We start from the raw sequence: 14492 nt of genomic DNA on the forward strand, positions 1-14492 counted from the left end.
GCCCAGAATACATCTCTGATTCTATCTGTTTTACTTTAAAGTCCTGCCTTTTTTGCAAAGTCATTTGCTCAATGTCCGATTCTTATGTCCCACTGTAACAAAAGCCTGCATTGTGCACCTTCTGGAACCATGCCTAAACCCATATAATTGAAACAATTGCATAATTCTCCTATGTCTCCCCTTCTTTTGTTTCTCTTATGTCAGATTTTAAAGTTCCTTGTATATGGAACTGTACTTCTATACTTTCCAAAGTGATATACACAGTGATGGTGCTGAATAAATAAATATTACAGCATTTGGATAGCACTGAATGCGACAAAAACTGTGTGTACTCCATGGGAGACTTAAATCTCCTAATCCACCTAGATTTTGTCCTTTTTTATTTACCCTCTTTACAGTATTATGAGAGTGAAACAAAACATCTTTGCAATAAACCATTTACAAACATTCAGGTATACAGGCACTGCTGGTCTCCTGCGATTAATTTTATGAGCCTGATAACAAATTATAATTCCTTATCTAGTATGGTTATCAGGACAGTAATTTTCTCCTTCTTCTTTTTTTTCAGCTAACCATATTTTGTGATAGTATGTCCAAACCGGGAAGTGTAATTAGTTTATGTAAACAAATCAGGCTTATAAATCATGGTTTGAAATTCGCGCAAAAAAGTTGTGAAAATTAATCAATTAATCTGATCTAGAGAAGAATGCTTCTGAGTTTGCACACACCCATGCAAATCACACACAGAGATACATATACAGAAGGTATGAGGGAACACGGAAGCTCAAGGCTCAATCACATCTGCACATAATATTATATCTCTCTTCTATTGTCTCTATATTATATAATATTTTACACTTTTCTTTTCTGCTGGATCTCCATTCTTTATTTGCAACTTTTCTTCCCCATATTGTGTTTCTTTGTTTTATGTTTTCTGTACTGCCTTGTCCATCAAATTTCTATTTTCTATTCTGAGTCTTCATTTATGCTTGTATTCTCTCTCCCTCTCTCCCTCTTTCACTTTCTCTTTTACACACACATTTTTCTGTATTTTCTTCCCTTCCACTGTGAGCTCTGCCGGTCCTCCTTCTCTACAGTAAGCTTTTGTGTCCCTTTCCTGAAGTTTTCACTGTCAAGATTATAGAGTGAATTACAGTATTTCTTTTTTATGAACTGAGAATTTAGAGCTCAGCTGGGGTGAGGATACAGCATGAACAAGGGAAGCATTTGGCATAGCCTGGGGGATCCAAGCATCTTGGAGACACCCATCTTGCCTACATTTAATGTTCATGTCTTTTAATGATGCTGTATAAAACTACAATGTCAACAGACCAGCCAATGTTAATCTTTTTTTAAATCAAGTAGGAGGGAGTCATGTATACTGAACTCTCCTATAAAAGAGGGAGAGAGAGAGAGAGATGATTTTTATGCTGGAGTTTGCTTCTGTAACCTGCAAGTTCTCCTCTGTTCCCATGCTCAACAATAGCTCTACATTAAGTAGAACTTTCTCTAGAATCATCAGTGTTAGAAAATATTTCATGTCCATCTCTCAGTGCTGTACATGAAAGCATCTTCCAAAACAAAGGAGAATACCATAAAAGTTAAGGATAATAGCCCGACTAGTGCAGCATTCTTTTCCCATAGTGGCCAAATGATGTCTTTAGGAAGTCAGCAGCCAGGACATGTGCAAAATACTGCCGATGGACTATGGGGAGGGGAGTACAGCTAACTCAAAATGCGGGGGATGAGGCAACCCACAATATTATATAAAGAATTATATATGCGTCCGTATATACTAGAGTGGTCTATTAGGCCAGATAGGCAGGGTATAAATTAAATAAATAAAAATAAAATAAATAATGTACTGTGTGGTCAGTAGTATCGTGCATATATACAAATGACAGATGTGGAATGGTGGAAGTGACATGTGAAGGGAGTAGATAAGAACTGTGAGAAGAAAAAATCAGGGATTACATATATATGACAAAAAGCGAGGTGGTGATTTTGGCCAGCTGGGCCCACAGGGGTGGTGCAGAAAGGCTGGGTAGGGTCTCAGAGGAGTACTGCAGGCATCGGTTTGGGCCTTCCTCCACCCCCTGTGGGCCCACCGGGGATGAAACCGCCAACTCCCTTCCCTTCCCACACCCTTCCCAGCCGTCTTCCACCCCCTGCAGGCCCAGCGGGCTGAAATCGCCAGAATATTTTTTTCCTGTTTTGCTCCCCTAAAAATTAGGTACTTCTTCTGGAGAACTGCATCTTATGGAGCAAAAAAATACAGTATTCTAAGGAATGTCTGAAAAGTCCAGTCTTTATAGAGGAAGTGTAAATGGTCATGCAGTGTATTAGCCTGATTATTCATATTTATAGTTTAAGAGTTATTGCAAATTTCAATACACCTTAGGTATACATACAAACGGTCTCTGGCAGCTTGTCCTAGCTCATGATGTTTTGATTGGAGATCAGGATGACTCACCATTTTGCTGAATCATCCTGCTTCATGAGTCGTCAAAAGTTGATGACTCACAAAGTACAAAGTTGCCCCCATGAAGCAACAAATAATGAAAAACATTTTTAAAAACACCCCCACCCCTGCCACCCCCACTGCCACCCCCACAGCACTGCTGCCACCCCACTCCACACCCCTACCCCCTCTGACACTTACAGTAAGGGGGTGTCAGCGGGGATGGAGGCTAATTTAGGGAGAGGAAGGGACTGGGGGTAGACTGTGAGGTTGGGTGACTGCCTATTGGCCCTCCGATCAGCTGATCAGTGGCCACTAGGCAGGATTTGTTTAAATTTATGAAGGACGAATAAAAATGGGAAAATATTCATTGACCTGTATTCGTCGGGACTTAAAATTTTATGAATACGGATCGACAAATATTTAATGCATTGGCTATGTTTGTCAAAAAAGCCAATATGTTTTTATATTCATCCCCATCTCTAGTTTTGATGTGAAAATGGATTTGTCACAACTTTTGCTTGCTTGCTTGCTTGCTTGCTTGCTTGCTTGCTTTTGCTTGCTTGCTTGAAGTATTCATGCCTATCTTTCTCCTCAAGAGGACCCAAGGAGGCTTTCAATATGAAAACAAACAAAATTAAATGCTAAACAAAATTATTAAAACATTTGAAATGAATTAAATACATATCAAGATTTTAAAATAGTGGATAAAGTTTAAAACCATTTTAAAAAACGCATTAAAAGCAAACACACACATAGAGCAGTATTCTTTTTAAAACACTTGCTTCGGCAGCAGTTACTGAGAAGAAGCCTCTTGAAAAGAAAAGTCTCTCCCTACTTGCAGAAGGACAGCAAAGATAGGGCCAGTCTGGTCTTTTATGGAATGATGTTCTACAGCTTGGGAGGAGTGACAGGGAAGCCCCTATCTGATGTACTCAACAAACATGCCTGTGAGGGCGATGGGACCGATGAAAGGGCAATGGACTTTTTCACAGTATCAACATTTTTACTGCCCGCTTACTACAGCTTTTTCCATTAAAGATACCACTAGCTTATATCCCACCAGCATACAGTATGATCAAAATTACAGAGTATTGTCTGACAGCTGCCACTTTTCCCATGTGTTGTTTTAGCATCCATTCACCTGTTTTGAAGAGAACCTTTTGAATTTTTTTGACCCTAAGTACATTGGGATCGTCAGGAAACCCTCCAAGAACTGTGTGATATAATGTCATGCACATGGATATCCAGAGAGCATTTGGTTTGCAGGAATCTGAAACCAAGCCCAGTATTTACAGGGTCATTTATGACAATAACTACCATAATTGCTATTGTAAAATATCATTACAACCCAGATTCAGAGAACTGTATTGTCTTGTGCAAACGACTTGTGCTAGCTCAGTGAACTTTTTCTTTGAACACCTGGTCTCAGTGCTGTATCACAAATAGCTTTTGAAAACGCCCTGAATGTTAAAAGCATTGTCCCATGTGGTATGGGGAACTGCTGTTTAAGAAAGACATGTTCAAGGTCCCTTGATTTCACACATCTATTTTCATGGTTCTTTGGACCTTGGTCATTACCATCCTATGCATGTTTTGCTTCCCTACCCCCACCTCAATTTCAATACCTGTTGGCAAGTCACTGAAGCAAAGTTTGTCATTCAGTAGGCACAGAATAAAAGGAGGGAAATGCATGTTGTACTTGCTTTTGATGAGAACTTGTGCTTGCTTCTTTTTGTAACCAAGCAGCCATTGTGAGTTACTCTATTCATCAACTAAATTTAAATCAGAGCTGTCTTTGTCTTGGGAAAAAAAACAACTTTGGGATTTAATTTATACTTTAATTGTTGCCACCTGCCAGTTGCTATTGGAATGGGCTTTGATTTGACCTTATTGCAAACCTTTAAAATAACTTATTATGCTATGGAACATGCTATTTATAAAACATCTGTCCCACTTTTGATTGAAAGAACCCGTAAATTACTTGAAGTTTTACTCATTCAAAACTAATCTTCCACCTCAAAGCCTGTCAGTACAGCACATCCCTTGATAGTTCTGTTTGTATCCTATTTGGCAAAATGAGAATAATACATTTTGACTCCCAACAAAAGAAACATTTTCAATACCATGTTTTGAAGTGTCTGGAAAAACAAAGCCAGCCCCCCCTCCTCTTTATTTTAGTCTCAGTAGGATATTACAAAATATTAATCTCTTTTATAGCTAAATGCCATCTGTGTAAAGCTGGACATTTTTGATGACTTGGAATCAATCAAGAGAACTAATTTTTTATTTGTATCTTCATGACAGGATATTTCATTTAGTGTTTTTGTTATTGTTTCAAAACATTCACCCCTTACTCATCTCATTTCTTTTTTATCGTTGGTTCATTTAGTAGACTTTGTTCTTTAAATATGCAGGCATATACAAATAGCAGATTTTGTTCTCTTATATAGTCGGTGTCCAGATCAGCAGCATCTGATTCGCTTAGATTTATCTGAGACTGGAGGTAGTTTCTTGTGCTGTCATAGAATACTTTTGTGAAGATACAGAGATGGCCAAGAAATTCCTGTGAGGAAAATAAACACAATGTGAATACCTGGTGACAGACCAGTATGGGCTGAAATAGGTACCCAGGATTTCAAAACCTCACAAAAATCAAAATATCTCCTCTTTCAGTGTTACTCACCATGAAATTTGTTTTTCACTTGGAGACTTGGAGAATTATAGCAATTCCCTTAAACACAACCAATGTTATGAAATCTAGCAGCCTCACTTGCATTATATGGCTATAGTGAAGAAAAAAGTAGGGATGTGGAAAAATCTCCCTAATTATTATTTTCTTTTTGAAACAGTCTGTTGTGAATTTTCCAGCCTTCATAAACATTCTCTTTTCCAGAGGGATAAGGAGAAAGCTAGTGCATTTTTCGTTGTGCTTCCCACATTTTTGCACAGAATACAGCAGCAGAAAGCTAGTGTGTTTTCCTAAACACACACACATACACAGAGAATGGGGGAGGTGGAATTGAGAGAGAGAGAGAGAGAGAGAGAGAGAGAGAGAGAGAGAGCAAATTCAGAAGGAACAAGTTGATGGATTAAGAAAAAAAATCAACCCATGTATTTCTATGTGTGCTACTCTTGCAGAAAGACATCACTTATCATGTTTTCCAGTAATACACATTTTTCAGAAAGATACACAAGTGAGCCTTATAAATAGACAAAATCTTTAAATAAGAGATCCCTAAATAAATGAATGAATAAATAAATAAATAAAGTCTCACAGTCATAAGGAGAACATTACATTATCTCACCAGCCATACAATGGCAAAAGTAAATAAATAAATTTACATCAAGCTTTTTTCTGTGAGTAAATGTTACCACCACGGAATCTCAGAGGACATACCAACCCAGAAGCTAGAGAGCTGTGTCTGTTCTCTACCTCAGCTAGAAATTCCTAACAAGATGCCTCCTAGTGACTAAAGTATGTAATGACATTATCCACATATCTCCCTTTTGTTTAGAGCAGTGGTTCTTAACCTTTGTTACTCAGGTGTTTTTGAACTGCAACTCCTAGAAACCGCAGCCAGCAGAGCTGATGGTGAAGGCTTCTGGGTGTTGCAGTCTAAAAACATCTGAGTAACAAAGGTTAAGAACCAGTGGTTTAGAGGAACAACAATTCACACAGGACTGATGAAACTTTAGATAGTTCATCTTGCAATCTAACAGACTTCTTAGAATAATGTCACTTCAGCATATGATGACCTCAGTGAAAGCATCACTGAAAGTTTTAAAAAATTATGGTTTATGCAGTGTTTCAGATGAACTTCAGTTTCCACATACAAATTAAACATTTGGCAATTGCACTTCTCTTGAATAGGAAGATGTCTTCAGTTTACTTTAACTATTCTGTATTCAGTCTCAACTGACTATTACTGGGTGTTCCATTTTGTCCTGTACTTGTGGTCTGCCATGTCTTTCTTTGATATATTTGTTATAAACTCACTCTTGAAGCTCCAAGTGTAGTAGTTTTCACAGCTTGTGTGGGTATGGAAAGCTCATACCTTCCCTTAACTTGGTAAGGTGACATTTTTCCCAGGTCAGTCAACTTTGTAATTAAGATTCTTCTTGAGGAATGAAAGAGTGTTCTGATTTTAACTCCTATTAACAATTTGTCTGGATCATATTCAGTAACTGCTATCAGTCGTATTGATCTGTAGTTCTTAAAAGCAATTACCAAATCAAGTTTCTTTTCTTTTCTTTCTTTAAAAGTAACTTGACTGCTTTATGCACATCCCTGGATGTTTTACTGTGGTAACTAGTCCAGATAATATAATTCTAGCAGCATGTTATGTGGTTGTGACTGGTCAGCACTAGCCATTATGGGCTCATTAGGATCACAAAATGTAATGACCCTGTTCACTAACTTTATAGAGCAGTTTCGTAATCAGAATATAGGAGAATGTAGGACTAGGTTTAGTAACTACAGCTTTATGGAGACATCTTGCAAATACTGACCTATATGGGGATGGGAGGAAGAGAGATTTATCTCTGGCTGGTTTGCAACAGATTATGAAGGTTTCTGTCCCCATTTTTAAACAACAATGCACACAATTGCTAGCAATGTTTTTAAAAAGTTTCTTCTATGGCTGGTCATCCACTCTCTGCATGTCTCTCCATGTCAGTGATCATTGCTATTAAAAATGAGTATTAACTGGTCAGCTCTTCCTGGAACTTGGGTATAAATTTGTGTTTTATATACTAGATCCCAACTATGGCTTGCAAGTTAAAAGAAATAATAAGTTCATGCTCATCTTTATCAAGCAAACAAATAAACAAACATAGTAGTTTACCTGCCTTATTCCATCAAATCATCTGTTCCTTAGCCTAAAGTGATGCTTTCAGTTTTCTGGTGACATTTCCCTTCTTTTGTCCTGATTTTGTAACGAAAATCATGTTTCACCTGCATGGTCCCAAAACATCACTAGGAATTGACTTTATGGTGCATAATGAATAAGGTCTTCATAATTTGGAAGTAACTTAATGGCGTATAATACACAGGGACTAGAGAGGACTTGTTCTTTGGTTGATTCTTCTCCATGGCACATCTTGTCCTAAATAATTATGTGTCATCAGTTCCACCTTACATTGACTCTTGCCAGAGATTCTAGCTATAAAGTAAGGAGAAACTGTTTATCAGTCCCTCCTTCTCGTGATGCTGAGGGACCATGCAGCTGGTCCAAAATCTGGCTCTTCTCCTGTGAGGTACAGTAGCAAATCAAACTCCCAACCCCTGGCTCCATAGCTGGGAGCTCGACCCACTGAGCTATCTAGCCAGCTCCCTATTAGAGACCAAAACAAACATTAGCCATAGAAATATAACATGCTTTCCAGATTGATTTGATTATTCAAAGATATCACTGAAACAAACAAAGAAACAAACAAACCCAGCTGTACTGAACATATTTGGGGTCTGGCCAAGAGGTGAACCAGTGGTTTGAATCTATCAATAATAATGGAAGTGACAGTTTAAAAGAAAGCACCCTGCTGGTGTATCCTTCCTTGTTAGGTAATGGGTGCTTTTGCCTGGTTACTATAGAGACAAAATATGATTGTAAAAGCAGCTGCTTAGCAGCTGTGGCCAGTTAAGAGAGCAGGTGGTTGGCAGTGAGGAATTTGCCAAAGGGAAGACTTAATTCCAGAAGATAGGAACAGTTTTAAAAATCCTGAGAAGTTAAGCAAATGAATGGGGCAGGAGGGTAAGAAGGACATTTAAATGTGGGAGGAAAAAAACTAATCAAGGACAGCAAAGTTATGAAAAGCAGTAGTGCCAAGAAAGGTAAATGAACAATATTCAGAATACAAATGCATTTTCCCAAGAGACATGTTCAAACAGAGGAGTTCAAACCTTCACATATGGAAATACCTTTACCATGCTATCCTTTCTGTACAGAGATTATTCTTCAGGGAGAAAGAAAACCATAAAGGTGAAGCATGCAAAAAACCACCAAGCCCTATAATGAGACTAATGCAGATGTTATTTGAGATAAAAGGGAGGAGATCCAAGGGGTGTGCACAGATGTGTGCTGTGGACATTCCTTTTTCAAATAGTAGGTCAGGGAAGAACCAGCCTATGAGGGCTTGGGCAAGTTGCCTAGCCCCATGGAACCCCTAGAAGAAGGGGATGATACATACTTTTGAGCATGCTATACTTAGAAAACTCAGAGAGGGGTTGCCATAAGTTGACTTGATGACATGCAATTATTATTAATGTTTTTAGGTCATGACTGTGACAGATTACATTAATGCTCAACATATACTTTTCATAGATTTGTTACATGCCATCAAGTCAATTCCAGTGGGGCAAAGTGGGTCATGCCAAGCAAATATCTTGAAATATGTTTTTCTTCCACAGACATTCCTCACTTAGTGACCTACTTGTTTAACGACCACTCAGACTTAAGACCCGTATGCCCCTTGTAAATGCACGCTTGTGTCTTCACCATGCCCCTTCTTGACTGCACGTTAATTATTACTCCCATATTGCTCCCCTGCTTATTGACGAATTTGCTTAACAACCTAGCTGTAGGAATGGTTGTTACATGAGGAGTGTCTGTAGTGCAACTGTGAATATCCTACAACTGTATAATACTGTTTAAAAATGAAGTCCCCCAAACACGCATCTATGCAGACATGAACTTCTATCAGCCCTAGACAGGACAGCCAATAGCAAAGGACATTGAGAGTTGTTGTCAGAGTGTGAAAGATGACCAACTCTTCTTTGGTGGTTATGACCTCTTCCCCCCCCCAAATAAAACTAAGCTTAAATTAAACTAAGCTTACATTCCAGTAGCCTGGAATCACCTGTTGTTGTTTAGTCGTTAAGTTGTGTCCACCTCTTTGTGACCCCATGGACCAGAGCACGCCAGGCCCTCCTGTTTTCCACTGCCTCCTGGAGTTTGGTCAAATTCATGTTGGAATCACCTACCAATACATTTAATCATGCCATTCTTCATTTGCTGTGATTTTTAACCTCTGCTTTGACTGTACCCTTATGTTTATTTATGGCTAGTAAGTCTCAATGGTCACAACAGCCTTTTTTTGCTTATCAGGATAAAGCGTCAATTCTGTCTTTCCAAGCAGTGTCTAAAATTCTTGTTTGTGACCGCTCAATATATGGTTGAAGGAAGGAAGGAAGGAAGGAAGGAAGGAAGGAAGGAAGGAAGGAAGGAAGGAAGGAAGCAAGCTACTCCAGGTGGTTTTTCAGCTTTGCAGAAAGTTTTCAGAGTATACAGGGGACTGCAGAAATAAGAGTGGATTTTGAATTCTGGTGGAAAGAGTGGGATCCAGCAGAACTCCACCACTGAATTCTTGTCTCAGCTACTGCCGAGGGCACTTGCCTGGAGAAACATAGCAGATGTGGCCACTGGCTCAAGTTTCAAATGAGAATAAGCACAAACTCCATCATTTTTGAAAGCTAGTGGGTAGAGTACCAGACTGTGAGTCAGGAGACCTGGATTCAAATATCTGTTCAATCATGGAAGTTAGCTTGGGGGGGTGGAAATGTTATAACTACTCCTTAAATATCTCAGATACCTTGAAAACCTTATCAGGGTCTCCATAAATCAGAAGATACATAATACATACTGTCATGCTCATACTCATACTTTTCATTCCACATTTCAAGGTGCTCAGGGAAGTTAAGATCCATTATCACTACTGAGCTCAAGAAAAAAAAAAACATTGGTCCCATGGCCTCTTTGGAATTATAATATTAGGTTCCAAAATGGCACTTGGCAGGTGAAAGTTGATAAATATTAGAGCTAAGAACAGGCAGCACTTCTTTCTCCTGTGGCTATAAAATTTACTCTGTAGTTTTATATAATAAAGCACGAATAAGATAACTAAGTAAACCATGGGAAATGTGATTATGTACCAAAGGCAGGCAAAAATGCAGAACTAGATTTCCAGTGAGTTAGTTTTAAATTGGACAATTGTGTCTTCCATCTTTTTCATGTTTATTTTCTTGTTGTGTTTTTATTTAGAACTGCTAGGTGAAAAGGACATTAAGGTTAATAAATAAGTCAGTCAGAAAAGGTCTCCAAGAAGGTGGTGAAGGGATGGATCTTGGTGGCTTCATTGCCAAATTGTCTCTTATCATTGTTCACCATGGAGAAAGGTATAATGAGCAAATATGTGAAAAATGCAGCATTGGCTATTGTCGGAGTACATCGTCTCTGAACATGTGCTGTATCAGGTTCTCCCAACAGCTGTGCCTGTGTATCTCCATCCAAGAATGTCAGCTGAATCCCAGACCTTTACTCTGTGGGTTGCCAACAGCAGAACATTGTTCCAAATTACACTGACAATATAAACAAGCATGCATTTGTGATTATATTGAGACTACTAAAGTTTGTACAGTGGTTTTTTGACCTAAGGTCAGATTAAAACCTGGAGGTTCAGCATGTATTGACCAAAAGGACCATCCAGTTGCCTTCAAAGCTATAATCCTATTAAGGCACAATGCTGAGAGATTCAGCATGGTTTAATTTGAGTCACATAATTCCTCTGAGCATTTTTTTTTCTTTTTGGACAAATCAGAAAATGTCACTATATTTCACTTACCAAAGTTAATTCAATACCATTAATTTGCCTCACGTTTCATGCAAGGAGGTACATCATAGAACATGATTTTGACAAATCCACTAAATAAATTCCCTTAAGCTATAGCCAAAAAGTCAATAAAATCGAGAGCTAGATTTGTATTAATTGTGGATTTTCTGGCGGAACAGCTTACCTTAGATGTATAAATGAGAAAGGCTTAATCTTTTATTCTTACCACTGAGTGGCCTTTAAACTTTAGGTTTCTACTTAAGAGCACCTACCAAGTGACAACTGTATTGACATTTGTCATGAAAAGTGCTTTAACTGCCACCTGCTTTCATCACCTAAAGGGGGGAAAAATTCCCAGGCACACTTAAAAGGAAGAGCTTCAAAAGACCTTAAAGTCAATTCAGTTAACCAACCAAAAAAGGAAAGGGAAAATTACAACATTAGCATGAAAATATTATAACTGTAAGCCATACAATTATGATAATTCACAGAATGATAAAAAAACGAGGGTACTCCTGAGAATATGACATAAGAGACAAATTCTTCATAGACATTAGAGCCCTCTATGACATAAGCAGTAACTATTGGGGGTAGCACCTCTTTTGATGAATTGCCACTGATTAAAGGCAAAAAGGCAGAATATTATGAATACATGTAGCTAGATCTATATACTTTCCTGGCTCTGTTGATTTTACTAGAAGCTCAACTGCTGACTAGAGAAGAGCCAAAATAACAGGTAATGAAAGAAAGAGGTACTGGAGAGGAAAGGCAGCAGACATAGGCCTGTGGAGGCATTAAAGATGCAGGACAAATAACTACATGAGGAGGGAGCATTCTCCCCCTGTCCTGTTTATGTCATTGGGATCATGCAATTACCAAGAAGTCTGGGAAAATACATTTTTGCTCATGTGGAGGTGCTCCAAGTCACCAAGACTGCTGGAAAATCCATATTCTCCTTCATTTGAAGTGTATCCACATGAACAAAAATACATCCCCTTCAGACATGTTGGTAATCACGTGATCTAAGCAACAATGCCAAGGTGGACAGGATAAGAGCAGTCCCTCCATATGCATTCATTTGTTTTGCATTAGTAATGCCTGATTTAAGGCTCTCATGATAGATTTTGTGGAAGAGATTGACCTTTCAGAAAAAGGTCATGGCACTTTGCCATGTTGAAGGCAGCACAGTTCTATGCACAGCTACTGATCAATAAATCCTACAGAGCCCATTGACACCAATTTCCATATAAGAATCATATATTCATAGAATAATAGAGTTCAAAGGGACCTATAAGGTAATCAAGAAGAACCCTCTGCTCAATGTAGGATCCAAATGAAAGCACATCTGACAGGTGGTTGTCCAATTTTCCCTTGGATGCCTCCGGCATCAGAGTGTTCACTGCCTCTCAAAGTAACTGGTTTCATTGCCAAACTGCTCTCAACAGTTAGTAAGCTTTTCCTGATATTTAATTAAAATCTGGCTTCCTGTAACTTGAGTCCATTATTGTGGCAAAGTTTGGAATTTATGATAACATTTATTTATTTGTTTGTTTGTTTGTTTCTTTCTTTGTTTATTTTCCCAGCTTCAATGAATCTACTCTGGGCAGCTTACATTTCAAATATAAAACAAATTTTAAAACACATAATACCAAGCAACATTTGTTGTTTAGTCGTTAAGTCGTGTCCAACTCTTCGTGATCCCATGGAACAGAGCACACCAGGCCCTCCTGTTTTCCACTGCCTCCTGGATTTTGGTCAAATTCATATTGGTAGCTTTGATGACACAGTCCAACCATCTCCTCCTCTGTCAGCCCCTTCTCTTGCCTTCACACTTTCCTGACATCAGGGTCTTTTCCAGGGAGTCTTCTCTTCTCATGAGATGGCCAAAGTATTGGAGCCTCAGCTTCAGGATCTGTCCTTCCAGTGAGCACTCGGGGTTGATTTCCTTCAAAATGGATACGTTTGTTCTCCTTGCAGTCCAGGGGACTCTCAAGAGTCTCCTCCAGCACCACAATACAAAAGCATAAATTCTTCACTGGTCAGCCTTCTTTATGGTCCAGCTCTCACTTCCGTACATCGCTACTGGGAAAACCATAGCTTTGACGATGCGGGTCTTTGTAGGCATGGTGATGTCTCTGCTTTTTAAGATGCTGTCTAGGTTTGTCATCACTTTGCTCCCAAGAAGCAGGCGTCTTTTAATTCTGTGGCTGCTGTCAGCATCTGCAGTGATCATGGAGTCCCAGAAAGTCAAATCTGTCACTGGTTCCAAATCTTTCCCTTCTAATTGCCAGGAGATGATGCGACCAGTGGCCATGATCTTAGTTTTTTGTTTGTTTGTTTGTTTTGATGTTGAGTTTCAGACCATTTTTTGCACTCTCCTCTTTCACTCTTATTAAGAGGTTCTTTAATTCCGTCTCATTTTCTGCCATCAGTGTGGTATCATCTGCATATCTGAGGTTGTTGCTATATCTTCCAGCAATCTTAATTCCATCTTGTGATTCCTCAAGTCCTGCCTTTTGCATGATGTATTCTGCATATAAAGTATATGCTGGGGGACAATATACAGCCTTGTCATACTCCTTTCCCAATTTTGAACCAATCAGTTGTTCCGTATCCAGTTCTAACTGTTACTTCCTGTCTCACATATAGATTTCTCCAGAGACAGATAAGATGGTCAGGTACTCCCATTTCTTTAAGAACTTACCGTAGTTTGTCCACACATTCAAATAATGCTGTGTAGTCAATTAAGCAGAAGTAAATGTTTTTTTCTGGAACTCTCTGGCTTTCTCCATAATCCAGCACATGTTAGCAATTTGGTCTCTAGTTCCTCTGCCCATTTGAAATCCAGTTTATACTTCTGGGAGTTCTTGGTCCACATACTGCTGAAGCCTATCTTGGAGGATTTTGAGCATAACCTTGCTAGTGTGTGAAATGAGTGCAATTGTACAGTAGTTGGAGCATTCTTTGGCACTGCCCTTCTTTGTGGGATGTAGACTGATATTTTCCAATCCTCTGGCCACTGTTGAGTTTTCCAAACTTGCTGGCATATTGAGTGTAGCACAAAATGGTGCTTTAATTTCTCCAATTGAAATCTCTAATGCTGTTTAATATCTATATGAGGCCGCTGGGAGGGGTCATCCAGGATGTGGGGCTTTGTGTCATCAGTACTCTGATGACACACAGCTCTATATATCCTTTCTTCCAACAGCTGTGGATGCCGTTACATCCCTTGAGTGCTGCCTGGGAGCTGTACTACAGCGGATGCAGGAGAATGGATTGAGGCTGAACCCCAGTTCTTTCAATCTTTCCTTATAGGGACTGCTTTCCAGTCCTCTGATCCTCCTTGTTGTTCACATCAGAACTTGTTCCAAGTTTGTCAATATCGTTCTTAAGGTGTTGTGCTCAGAACTGGAGACAGTACTGA

The sequence above is a fragment of the Pogona vitticeps genome, chromosome 3 (assembly GCF_051106095.1).
Source record: "Pogona vitticeps strain Pit_001003342236 chromosome 3, PviZW2.1, whole genome shotgun sequence".
Lineage (NCBI taxonomy): Eukaryota > Metazoa > Chordata > Lepidosauria > Squamata > Agamidae > Pogona > Pogona vitticeps.